Source organism: Podarcis erhardii, assembly GCF_964252035.2.
Source record: "Podarcis erhardii genome assembly, chromosome: 1".
NCBI lineage: Eukaryota > Metazoa > Chordata > Lepidosauria > Squamata > Lacertidae > Podarcis > Podarcis erhardii.
Window position 1 is genome coordinate 69,667,516 of NC_138497.1, and position 12,576 is coordinate 69,680,091.

At 43.0% G+C, this 12,576-nt stretch overlaps 1 protein-coding gene across 2 annotated transcripts in view; it reads left to right on the forward strand.

Annotated features, from left to right (window-relative positions):
- The window catches only part of IRAG1 (inositol 1,4,5-triphosphate receptor associated 1), a 117,547-nt gene that overhangs the window by 55,582 nt on the left and 49,389 nt on the right, over nucleotides 1-12,576 (forward strand). The gene's annotated exons all lie outside the window — the stretch shown is intronic.

Here is a 12,576-nt window from a genome sequence, read left to right on the forward strand (position 1 = left end):
TAAATAGCAGCGCCTTGAGTTTACATTTAATTTTGTTTTTTTAACTTTCCCTTCAAGGACCTCAGAGGGGTTTACATTTATTCCCCCTAATAGGAAAACACTATCCTTATGTGGAGCTGGGCCAAAGTTCTCTAAATGTTTGCATGTGCCGGTACCTAGTGGCTTGGGCTAGTGCCTTTGCCCCAAAGGGCTGTGTGTATTTGGAAATCCCAGAACGATTGCATTTGCTCTTGTGTGCACCTGTGTTAAGGGTTAACAAATACATCACTTCAGTCTTGCCATTTCATCTGCTTCCTCCTTGCCCGATTTAAATTTAGTTATTCAGAAATGAGTAACATTCTCATGTTCTGAAGCGTGTGCGAATGCAAATGGGTGTTCTGCTGGTATTTGTTCTTGGCATTTGTGGTGAAAAGGGAGAAGCCTTTCACTCTAATTCCTTGAGACACAGAAGAGACTTTTTGAAGAGTCAGTTAAAAACAAAACTCATTTTTAACGTTAGTTGCTCAGCCTGCTTTCTTGAGTTAGAAAGTGCTTTAGCTTAGTTAAGGGAGCCAGATGTAACACATTGACCTTAAATGGTAAAAGCTCCCAGAGTGAGCAGAAGGGAGAGAGAGAGAAAGAGAGAGAGAGAGAGAGGGAAGCTTCCCCGAAGGGGGAAAACAAGAGGAATAGCTCAGTTTTAGGTAAGTAATCTCAGTAAACCAAGAATAAACAGCTTTCTTCAGCTAAGATCCAAAACGGAACGCTTTCCCCTCCTTAAAGGTACAGTACCTCATTCTTATGCTTTACATGGGTGAAATGTTATTGATGTGCTGGATTTCAGTTTCCTAAACAGGAGTAGTAAGGCTGCGCACTTGACTGAATCCTCTTCCCTTTGAAAGTACACAACCATCCTAAAGAAATGCAAGCGCTTAGTCTGTGCTGAAGTCTGATATTTAAGTAATTTTATCAAGAGAACATGTCCTTGGCTTAGAATCATTAGCAGCTGCCCTGTACTTTTTGCTAACAAGTTGAAATGATTAGCTACTACTCTGATTGTTTATAAACAAGTAAGTGTAAAATGAGCTCACTGTAACAGTAGCATGCTATTGTATGAGCTTTTCTGCCACATGGTCCCTGAACAGAATATACACCAGAACCGCTTGCTTGATGGATTGCCTTGTAGCCTCTGGAACCTGTCTTTTAAGAAGAGCTTTGTGGAGCTGTTTCGTTGGTGTAGTAGTCCATATCTGCTTTTAAAAGAAGCTACTGTATAACTAAGCCAAGGGGATCTAGGATATGAAGAAGTTTTTTAATTTCATGTAAAAGATTAACAAATATATCAGAGGAATGAATTGGTGCAGTTATCATTTTAGCCACATGGTTTGCAACTCTAATTTACTTGTCATGAATTCTTTTAAAGTATACTTCCTGGGTGTTTTGACTTGTGTGAAAAGCATAATTTCAGCTGCCATAAACTGAAAGTTTCAAGATCATATTGTTTATATTCACGTTTACACATTCATGCGAGAAATTGTAAGCTGGCCAGTATTCCAGTTCTACATGGTAAAACCTTTCTTGTGGTACTGAGTATTTTATGGGGAATGTGGCAAGAATAATCAGTGTTTGGACAGTACATATTTAAATAAGCCAAGAACTCTTGCATATTGAAATAGTTACTGTACTTTTTTTGACATTTGCTAAGGGTTGTGTTCTGCCCCATCAGATACTGCAGACAAACTATTTTTTGGATTGCAGCCATGATGTTTAATGCAAAGCGCAAGGAATACAGTTCTATATTCATAGTGAGTGTCACTATTTCTGTCACTCCTATGGCTGATCCATTCTTATGAAAATATGTAGCTTCCATCGCTATCTACATTATTTCTGTGTTTTTCGGCATTCTAGAACTTGCATTTGTTTCATTTCACAGTATCAGTCTGGTGATTTTCATTTTCTTATTTAATTTATACTTGCTTTATAGCATATATGCTATATTCTTAGCTAGCCTAGTACTTATGCATTCAATAACTTGATCTAGTTATAAAGTTGGAAGATCGTTTGAAGGTCAAGTGAAGGCCTTCATAATACATATCCAATACCTTACTTCAGGTTCCTAGAAACAAAGGGCCTAACAATTCCTGAAATACTTTCTTCTGTCTGATAGAGAGCTTGTCTAAATCTAAACATGAGAGCAGGAAACTGCCTATTTTATTGTTAACATTTCAAAATCTCTTGCTAGTTTGCGTGTGAGAGAGCAGAGCAGAGTGGGATTAGGTGCCTAAAGATTTACTGGAAGGAGGATACTTGGTTAGCTCACTTTTGCACTGTTTGCAGCTTGCCCTCTAAGGCCAGCTGGGTACCATCCTGCTTTCATTTCTCAACTGCTGGAGAAATGTTTACTTGGTTTTAAACAAGTCTTAAATCTTTAGAGGCGAACAGGTGATGCACTTAACACTTACAGTAAGTACTGTGATTAGCTATGTGAATTGTTTTATTTTTCAAATGGCTGCTGTGTGTGAATACGGACCCAGCTTGGTGGCATCATTAACACAGTAAAAAATAGAAGTTGTACAAATTTTAGTGCTGTGAAATAGTATAATCAGTTAAGCGTTATGGTGGAGGTCCTTAGAAATGGAGTTCTTTATAATAACCTGTTAACTGCAGTTTACCAGGATGTGCAAGCTGGGCCATTCTATTTTGAAGGGCAAAACTTCTCTTTCCTTAAGAATGAATGTGTATTTAGTTAATGGAAATACCATGTGATTAGAAGACACAGTACAGCAAAAGCACACTATTGTGGAACAGGCCTCGATGAGGCGTTATACAACAGAGATCCTCCATCGCTTGGCTCAGGCATCAAACGAAGCCTCGCAACATAAGCCAAATGCTCTCTGTTGGGAATAATTTTGTTGTACAATGGCACTTGCCCACATTATTCCATTCCTGCCTGTGTCATTTCCCCATGTCAGATAATAAGCTCCCATCTGTGTTGCCAATGTAACTGTATAAGGGACCATGTAAACAACTGTGAACAATGAAATTTACATATCACCATTTGAGTGCTCAGATGCAAACACATTAACTTAGAAATCCTTATAACAACCATGTCAGGTACTTTAGTAGAGTAATCACTGTATGTATTCTACACTGAAGGATGAGGGTGGTTTGCCTAAAATTACTTAGTGAGTTCATGGATGAATCAGGTAAGACTTGAACCAGGGACTATGCAGGACCAAGTCTATGGAACTAATAAAATTCAGAACTGCATAACTATATACTATCCTGAACTAAATGCATAGGGCAGTGGTGGCAAGCACAGAGCTGACAGAAGGCAAGGGCAGTGCGTTGAATCCTCAGCTCAACTTGTGTCCGAGTAGAAGTGCCTCAGATGGGGAGTCGGGGTATGAGTGCGTGCGGAGCAACAACCTCCTGGGCGCAGGTTTTCCCTTGGGGAGCCTCCACTGTGGGTGGGGAGGGCGCAGCACTATGCTCAGAAGCATGCTGACGCAGCTCAGCTGGGGAGCGTGAAGCCTCCACTCCACTTCTGAGAGATCCCTGCCTCCACTCCTTCTTGCACGCAAGTAGAAGCAGGATTAGGCAGCTCAGCTGAGGAGCGCCTGGCTGCTTTCAGGTGGTGCAGGGGCTCTCAGATGCAGCTTCCGGGCTGCCTCCACCTTCCCCAACCTCAGCAGCTATTCAGCCTGGCTGCCTTCATGGGGTTGCAGGGGATCTGATGCAGAGGTGGAGGGTCCTTTAAACTTCTCCCTTGAGGGGAGTGCAGCTGTGAACCCCTCAATGGAAAGTGTGACGGAGGCTGCACCTCCCCAGCTGAGCAGCCCTGATCCAGCTCCTGTTCCTGTGCAAGCAGCAACGCTGCCTAGCAGAGCAGCCCAATTCCACTCCTACTTGCCTGCAAGCAGGAGCAGGCTGTGGGGGTGGGGGTGGCAGCAACATCCCTTGCCTGCTCGCTTGCCGCCCCAGTCCAGCCTTACTTCACTCAGCACCTCCAGAGCTGGAGGCAGCGGTGGTTGCTTTTGTGGCTGCAGCGGCAGAGGGAGATAAATAAGTGGGTTTTGGGTTGCAGTTCCGGCACTCGGCCTCTAAAAGGTTCGCGATCACTGGCATAGCGTATTGATATTGGGTTCGACTTTTAGCTTTTAAAGATCTGGTCATAAAGAGAACACTGTAAAATAAGTCATATTTTGTTTCCTTTAAAAAAGTTGAAGCTGGGAACTAATCTTGGAAATTGTTTCCATGTTACTGCCAATGCTCAGCTTTGAGACATATAAAATAGTAATTAATATAGTCCGTAGGAGCATGCCTGAACATGTACAAAGTATTTTTCTCTTAGTAAGCATAACTAGCCCTTTATAATCTGCAGATAGGAGTTGTGGGGGGAAATAATTTACAGTACTTGCTTGATAATGTTTTCACAAAGGCAGGTTTGGGGCCTGGCATTGGGAGTAGTTTATAGTAGTTACAGTATGTAGTTTTGCATGTATTCATGGTAAGATGTGATGGAAGCTCTAAAAGCTGCTCTCTTCAAAAGCTGAATTCTAATGGCTATCTTGTTCAGAAACAGCAAAATGAAGAAGACGATAAAGGGCTTTTCATATAGAAATTGTCTTCATGTAGAGGTGAGTTATCCGTGGCCAAATTCAAGCTGCTCAAACCATCACTGGCAGCTCTTCTTGCCCGATTGGTTTAATCTCTCACCCTTAAAGAAGAGTATGGTTCATTTCAGGATAACCCCACTGATCAGGCTTCCTTCAGGTCAGCTCCTGGGGGATTTAAAACAGCCTGCACCAGCTCCCAACACCCAGTTGTTCTTTGTCAGACCTGCTAAGGGATCCATGATGGAGTTGCTTCTGTCCATTTGCCCAGACAGGGGCTTGGGCCTCTGTTCTCCCAAAGGCAGGGATCCCCCTATTTGATGTAAGTCATGGGAATTCCCACTGCCGAATTGACCCTGCAGATGGGCCGGAAATAAATGCCTATGCCAAACCACTTTATCTGTGGTCAATAAAGTTGTGGCCTGATTCGATCCCATTCAGCTGTGTGGTCTTGTTTATTTGCTAGTTCTCCTAAACAGAGGAGGGGGAAGTGCACTGCCTGGGCCTGCAAGGCAGACCTCAAAATGGTGCCAGCAGGGAAGAAGGGGTCAATGAAGATCTACATAAGGAACAAGCGGGGAAGAAATATTGACATTGGAATTTGCTGCCCTTGTTGTCTAAGGCAGTCACCTCACCTTGCCTTATGAATGGACTGGCCCTGGTTGTATCCCTCCCCTGGTCCTGCTGCTTCTGTTGTTACTGAGGGTTAGCCCAATGGTTTGGCTTAGGGTCACATCCAAACTGGGCTTACGGTATGTGTCATTGCAGGCAAACTGGGTACTCTAACCAAAGTTCCCTCTTGGTTTTCTGCTCATGTTTTGTCTGAGGGAGATAAATCAGAAGCCTGGATTTAGGCATAATGTTAAGACAAACTTTGGCTTAGCCCTGGTAGTGCAGAAGTAGTCTTCTTCTTCTCTTTGGAAGTCACTCGTAGCAGAGTAAGATTGTCTTCCATAAGCACAATCTTAACAATGAGTCCATAAGTGACTGTGAAGGCCAATTCTGGATCCACACGTCCTTCCACAGTGGGGACAGTGGTTTCCGGGTGGGAATTGATCATGGGGTGGATTTGCCAAGAGTGCCTTCCTCTTAGCACGTTTCTCCCTTGTGTCCTGAGTTTGAGTGTCTTCAAAGCCCATGACACCTTTGTAAAGGCTGTTCTCCAACTGGAGTGCTCACAGACAAGTGTTTCCCAATTGTTGGTGTTTATACTACATTTTTTAAAAATTGCCTTAAGACAGTCTTTAAACTTCTTTTGTTAAATCACCAGCATTACGCTTTCCATTTTTAAGTTCCAGGCAGCTGTAATCTTTATTCTGGGAACCCACATATTTACTCATTTGTCCTAAGCCATGTTTTGGCTAAGCATTATGTGGGTTAGTGGTTAATAGAAATAAATAAATAAATAAACATATATCATAGTAAAGATTATATTTCAAAATTAGTAGGTGTGTGGCATCAGATTTTATAGAAATAAGGCTTGTACAGTGGTACCTTGGGTAACAGACGCTTTAGGTTACAGACGCTTCAGGTTACATACTCCACTAACCCAGAAATAGTACCTCGGGTTAAGAACTTTGCTTCAGGATGAGAACAGAAATCGCGCGGCGGCAGCAGCAGCGGCGGCGGGAGGCCCCATTAGCTAAAGTGGTACCTCAGGTTAAGAATGGACCTCCAGAATGAATTAAGTTCTTAACCCGAAGTACCACTGTATGCTAGAAAGTTTTTCGCTCTATGTAAAACAGTTGTACCAATTTCCCTCTGTAAAATGTGGGTGGGTGTGACATTTAGTGTTCTTTCTTTTTTAAATCTAGACTTTATTATGAAGTTAAAATAACAATCCAGTGTTATTTCCCATGTGAAGTATGAAATAAAATAAATATAAAGAAAGGGGGAGGGACTGTATATATATAAAAAATCAGGAGTCCATAGTCGTTACCTCATAAAATAAAGTACTGTACATTCTCAAGAGCCTACACATCGAATTAGATGATAAAACAAAAACCAACCTTATCCAGAAATAATTCAAAGCAAACATTACAAATAACAACTGTTGTGAATACTGGAAAAAGTCATATTTCACTGGGATTTGCCATCCCTGTGATTTTCCTGTCATATAAAGGGACCCCTGACCATTAGGTCCAGTTGCGGACGACTCTAGGGTTGCAGCACTCATCTCGCTTTATTGGCCAAGGGAGCTGGAGTACAGCTTCCGGGTCATGTGGCCAGCATGACTAAGCCACTTCTGGCGAACCAGAGCAGTACATGGAAATGCCGTTTACCTTCCCCCTGGAGTGGTACCTATTTACCCACTTGCACTTTGACGTGCTTTCGAACTGCTATGTTGACAGGAGCAGGGACCGAGCAACGGGAGCTCACCCTGTCGCGGGAATTTGAACTGCCGACCTTCTGATCGGCAAGCCCTAGGCTCTGTGGTTTAACCCACAGCGCCACCCTCGTCCCTGTTGTTGCTATAGTAGTAACAATAACAGCAACAGATTTAATAATAATAACAACAGATTTACCAATAATTCCCATTCCTTACTGTATCCTGGTAATCTTAGAAGAGTCCTGTAAAACAGTCCAGAGGATTTAACCTTTTATTACAGGTGGAAGGCTGAGAGAGAGAGAGGCAGTGACTTGCTTATGACTATTCTCTAAGATCCTCTTTTGAACTGAGATCTGAATAGGGAACATTCAACTAATGATTTGTTAATTTAACCACTACCTCTCAAGCATTAGGAAGGGAAACTTATTTCCCCCTTACACAAGGTTTGATGAGAATTAGTTAAAAAGAAAAAAGCCTTTAAAAAAAGGTCTTAATCTAAATGTCCTGTTTTTGTGTTTGCTTTTCTGTTTTGAAGGCTTCCGCCCTTCTGCTGCTGTTCTGCATTACTCAGGATGAATCCTGTACCACGTTCTGTACCATCCTCCCACCACTGCCACCTTATATTTGCTGTGAATATAAAAGCACATGCCAGTTTGACAGCCAAGAAGATGCTATAAAAAGTCTGTTGCCCTGTTTAAGTGCCTACTCCTTGTTACTATGGCAATTATATTCTTTAACCGATGTGAGAACTGATAATAGCTTATTGCCACCCTTTTCTTGGACAGCAAGTTTCCTGTAAAGAAACCAATCATATTAGGACAGGATTTTCACCACCACCACCTGCCACATGCTTTATAGGGTGGGTAGGTGTGGCTGCATTTTAGGTGCTGCAGTATGCAGTTCAAAGCAAAGGTCATTGAAATCAGTGGAACTTACTTCTGAGCAGCCATGCTTAAGAGTGGGCTATATATTGGGCTCTTCAAACTCTGAACCCAGAACTGTGAAATCCATGGGATTGGAATTGACCTTTTTTGTATTGCTTTTCTCAGTGTGGCATATTGTGGACCCAAATGAGCGCAATTCTATATGGAGAAGTAAGGCTGCATCAACATCATACATTAAAAGAACCAGCCCTAAAAATCCTGGGAATGGTCCATTCTTAAGGGTGCTGGGAATTGGGGGGGGTTTATACTACAGTTCCCAGAATTCTTAGGATAGGTGTGTTTTAAATGTATCATGTATACACAACCACAGTCTCACTGAGCTCAATAGATCATATAAGACTGCAACCTTAAGCTGTTAGGTGATAAATGTAGAACAGCATATAAGAAGCTGCCTTTTACTGATTCAGTCCATTGGTCCATCTCACCCAGTACCTGTATTGTCTGACTGGCAGCAGCTCTCCAGGGTTTCAGACTAGGGACATTTCTAACCATACCTGGACCTGCCAGTGATTGAACATGCATGCCGATTCTATACCATAGAGCTACAGCCCTTACTCCTGTAAAAAGGCTTTCTTTGAAATGCACTGGGCCAATTAAATGGGATTTGGCATCCTAAGCACCCACCCACCTCCTTTGTCTTTGGACTGATGCCTTCCCTTCTTATTCTTCTCTTCCAGTCTATGCCAAGTAGAATTTATTCATTCATTCCATAAAATTTATACACCGCTTGATTGTAAAAAACCTCAAAGTGGTTTACAAAATATATAAAACATTTGAGCTGTAGGTTTTCTAGACTGGTAAAGTGCTCTCCCATGCTTCAGATAATAGAGCTTTTAGAACTACAGTATCATAAATGACATGGTTGAAATGCTATTAAAGCTTTAGAGAGCTATGAAAGTTTTTGTGTCCTTTGGGGAGGAATAAGGACATTAAACACCCTAGAAAAAACCTTAATTAGACTTCATAGAGCTACGAATCTATAAGGTGTTCCTTAAAATGAAATGAGTCTTTTGGAATGCAAAGCTGGATAAGCATGTAGGCATGCAAAGATGTAAACAGGGAGCTGATAACCACTACTGTTTTGAATAAGGTGGTCAGATTTGTCATTTCTGTATTAATCATTGTCCGCCCCCCCCCCCCCGTTGAACAATATGTTGTTAATCAGAAATAGAAACTGACCAAACTTTCTCTATATGAGGTGTATTCAGCTGCTAGATACGGTGGTACCTCAGGTTACATACGCTTCAGGTTACACACTCCGCTAACCCAGAAATAGTGCTTCAGGTTAAGAACTTTGCTTCAGGATGAGAACAGAAATCGTGCTCCAGCGGCGCAGCAGCAGCAGGAGGCCCCATTAGCTAAAGTGGTGCTTCAGGTTAAGAACAGTTTCAGGTTAAGAACGGACCTCCGGAACGAATTAAGTACTTAACCTGAGGTATCACTGTATATGTGTGGGGTTGGTCAGAAATTCCCGGTAGGAGATTACACTGTTTCAGTGACATCGCCTTCTTCCGTTAGTGTGTTTTGTCAAAATTCAGTTGCAACAAGAAATGTTCTACTGTCGCTAACTGAGATTGCTACAAGTTCAGCAGGTAGATCCAGGCCCTTCCTTTAGATTTATATCCCACCGTTCATCAAAAGATCTCAGGGCAGTTCACAAGAGAAATCTAGCATTGCTTACCTCTCCCCTCACCCTGACATATATGAGCACGCAGCTCCAAAGTGCACACAGCAAAATCTTAGGCATCATGTTTACTCACAAGTCATTGCCACTCGCACACTTACTACTCCCATCTCTGCGCATCCTGATGAAGAACTGGAGTCAGCACACGGGCATCTCTTTATCTCTGAATCTGCCTTCCCTACACCCCCTTTCATAAAAAACACCTATTCACAGAAAAAAGATGTGTGGGTTATTGTTGTTTAAAAAAAGTTAAATCACTCTCATTTATTAAGTTAGAAAACATAAAATAAAACCACTGATCAGACATTTCATGTCAAGGCCTAAGCTCTTCCTCCATCACAAACTCAAATCTGGTTGCAGTTTTTGAGAAGGATCTTGACTTCCTTTTAAAAGGGTATTCGGCACTTAGAAAATTCCAAGATGCAGGATAGAGACATGTTCAGGGCTGGCTAAAGACCTCAAGACTGACATTTGGCAGATCTCTCCTTTCCTAGGCTTCACTTCTTGCTAGCCTAAGTGGGGGAGCAAGTGTCTTTCTTTGACACTGGAATTAGCTAATCATTGGAAGCTGAGACATTACATAGAAATTAACTAAAACAGATTTCCAAGTAACTTTGCTGCGTGACAATTTACTCTTTCATGTTCTTTAAACAGAAGTGTCATATTTATCCAAAAGTATATTGCTCTAATAAAGACTTGAGTTGGGGGTTTGCTTCATTCATTAGACGTAGAGCAAGCAAGTACTGTATGTGGGCATGAAGAACACCAGGAAGTTCCACAAGGAGAACACTTGACGTTTCCTTGGAGTCTTTCTACCAAGGCTAGTGGTACAAGGCGAACCAAGCAATTTGTCATGCAAGCAGCCTGCACTTTATGTAAACAGGCTTTTGGTCAAAGAACTCTTGGTTGAACTAGAGCTAATGCCACTAAAAATAAATAAGCAATGTGGGATAACTATTTAACATTTTCATTGTAATCCCAGTGGTATTCTCTGGTGTCCAAACCCATGGGCAGCTTTCCAAATTACATACTCCCGTATGGCAGGCTGTCTTGAATTATCTTTCAAGTTTTTGCATGCTGTGCTTTTATGTAAATGCATTTGGCAAAGTGTTCCTTTTGCTTGTGAAAAATAATGACTCTGTATGCTCTATGGTTATTGGAAGACATAAAATGCAGCCAAGAATGAGGAACAAGGAGAACAAATATGCAAAATGACATGCATTATAATTTAGTTTTCAAGTTCATCAGCCATTGTCATTGCTTAATTTGGTATTGTTTGCTTTATTGTAAAATGGCATTCATGTGATCTCTTAAGTCTCGGCAGATGCTAATCTGTGCCATTTAATTTTTTCAAGTGTCTACCTGGTTATGAGGTTATTCTTCTGGCCTTGACTCACAGACATCTGTTGTCCTTTTCTACCTACAAAGTGGGAATTAAGTTCAGTGTATTGATTTGATATTTTTTTTTTTTTGTAGAGAATGTGAGACAGTACCCACCTACACTCAGAGCCATCTTTCCTATTGGGCTTAGTGGCGCGTTGCACCAGGGTGCTGGCCTCTCAGGAGCGCCCCAGTGAGTGGGGGAGCTGCGTGGCTTTGCTGGCGGCCTCCCCTTTCCCTGCATGCCCGCCAGCTGTGCCCCATCAACCATATGGCTGGCAGGCATGCAGCTTGTCTCCCAAGCCTCCGCGAGAGGAGAGCGATCCCTGCAGAGGCTTAGGATGGAAGTTGCGCCTGCTCTGCCAACTATATGGCTGGCAGCAGCAGCAGCTAGGCTCTCCCGTCTGTCTGTCCGTCGGCGCCCGCAGGAGCCTCTGTGCGCTCGCCATGGTGGACAGCATCTACCAGACTCACTCGCTGGGCATGGCAGCCGAAGGGCTGCCGGACCAGTACGGCGGTGGCCGTGCAGCACGGGTCTGGCAGCTCTACATCGGCGACACGCGGAGCCGCACCGCCGAGTACAAGAACTGGCTGGTGTCGCTGCTGCGCGCCCAGCGCTGCAACACAGTGCTCGATGTGACCTGTGGCACAGGGTGAGTCACACGGCAGGAGGAGGAAGCAGTGCTGGGTGCTGGATGGGCTCCCTTCTCTTCAGGGGGGTTTGTGTCTCAGGATGCTCTCATCCAGATCCAGGCACACGGCAGCTGATCAGGACCCCCCCCATTGAAAGTACATGGCTCGATACCCCAAACCCAAGAATCCTGGGAACTACAATCCCCAAACTACAATTCTCAGCGCCCTCTAAGAAACCACCACTTCTCAGGATTCTTTGAGGGCGTGCGCTTCAAATGCTTCAGGTGTGCTTTAATTGAAAGGAAAGGGCCCCGGTCATTTTGTTGTGGGAAAGGCACCCCCCCCATTAGGAATATGACACGTGGGCATGCATCTTCCTTCCCAAGCCTCCGCGGGATGAGAGCAATCCCTGCAGAGGCTTGGGAAAAGGTCAACAACTCTGGGAAATTGGGGGCGCCTGAGGGATCTTTGCACCACGTTGCCGGATATGCTTAAGACGGCCCTGCCTACACTTACTGTCCCACTTATTTCAATTCTTGTTCAGATGGACCAGCATAGCTACCAAGACTATATCACAAAGACCATAACACTGAAAGTATGTTTTCTCTTTACTTTAGTGCACCTCTATCCAAATTGAGAAAATGGCCTGTGTTTTAAACCAGACCAGTAATGTGTACACAGCCTAGAAATGTCACAGACTGTGTCTGCTTGCATTCAATAGCATTTTGGCCTACTGCTTTCTCTCCCCACCACCCTGTATATGTGTATCTACTGATGTTTACTTGACTTCAAACTCATCCAACAATGAATCTTACTTTAAAGTGCCATCAGACTCTCTGATGTAACAACCTAACTTGGCTACCCTTCTGAAATTGATGGTTGTGTTGTGTCTAAAGTTAATGCTTATTCTATAGTGAATGCTGATTTTGATAAATGGCATTTAAAAGGTTTAGAAAATTGTTTCAAGTTGGAAGGAACCAGGGGGAAGTATTTTAAGACGATAGGAGGATC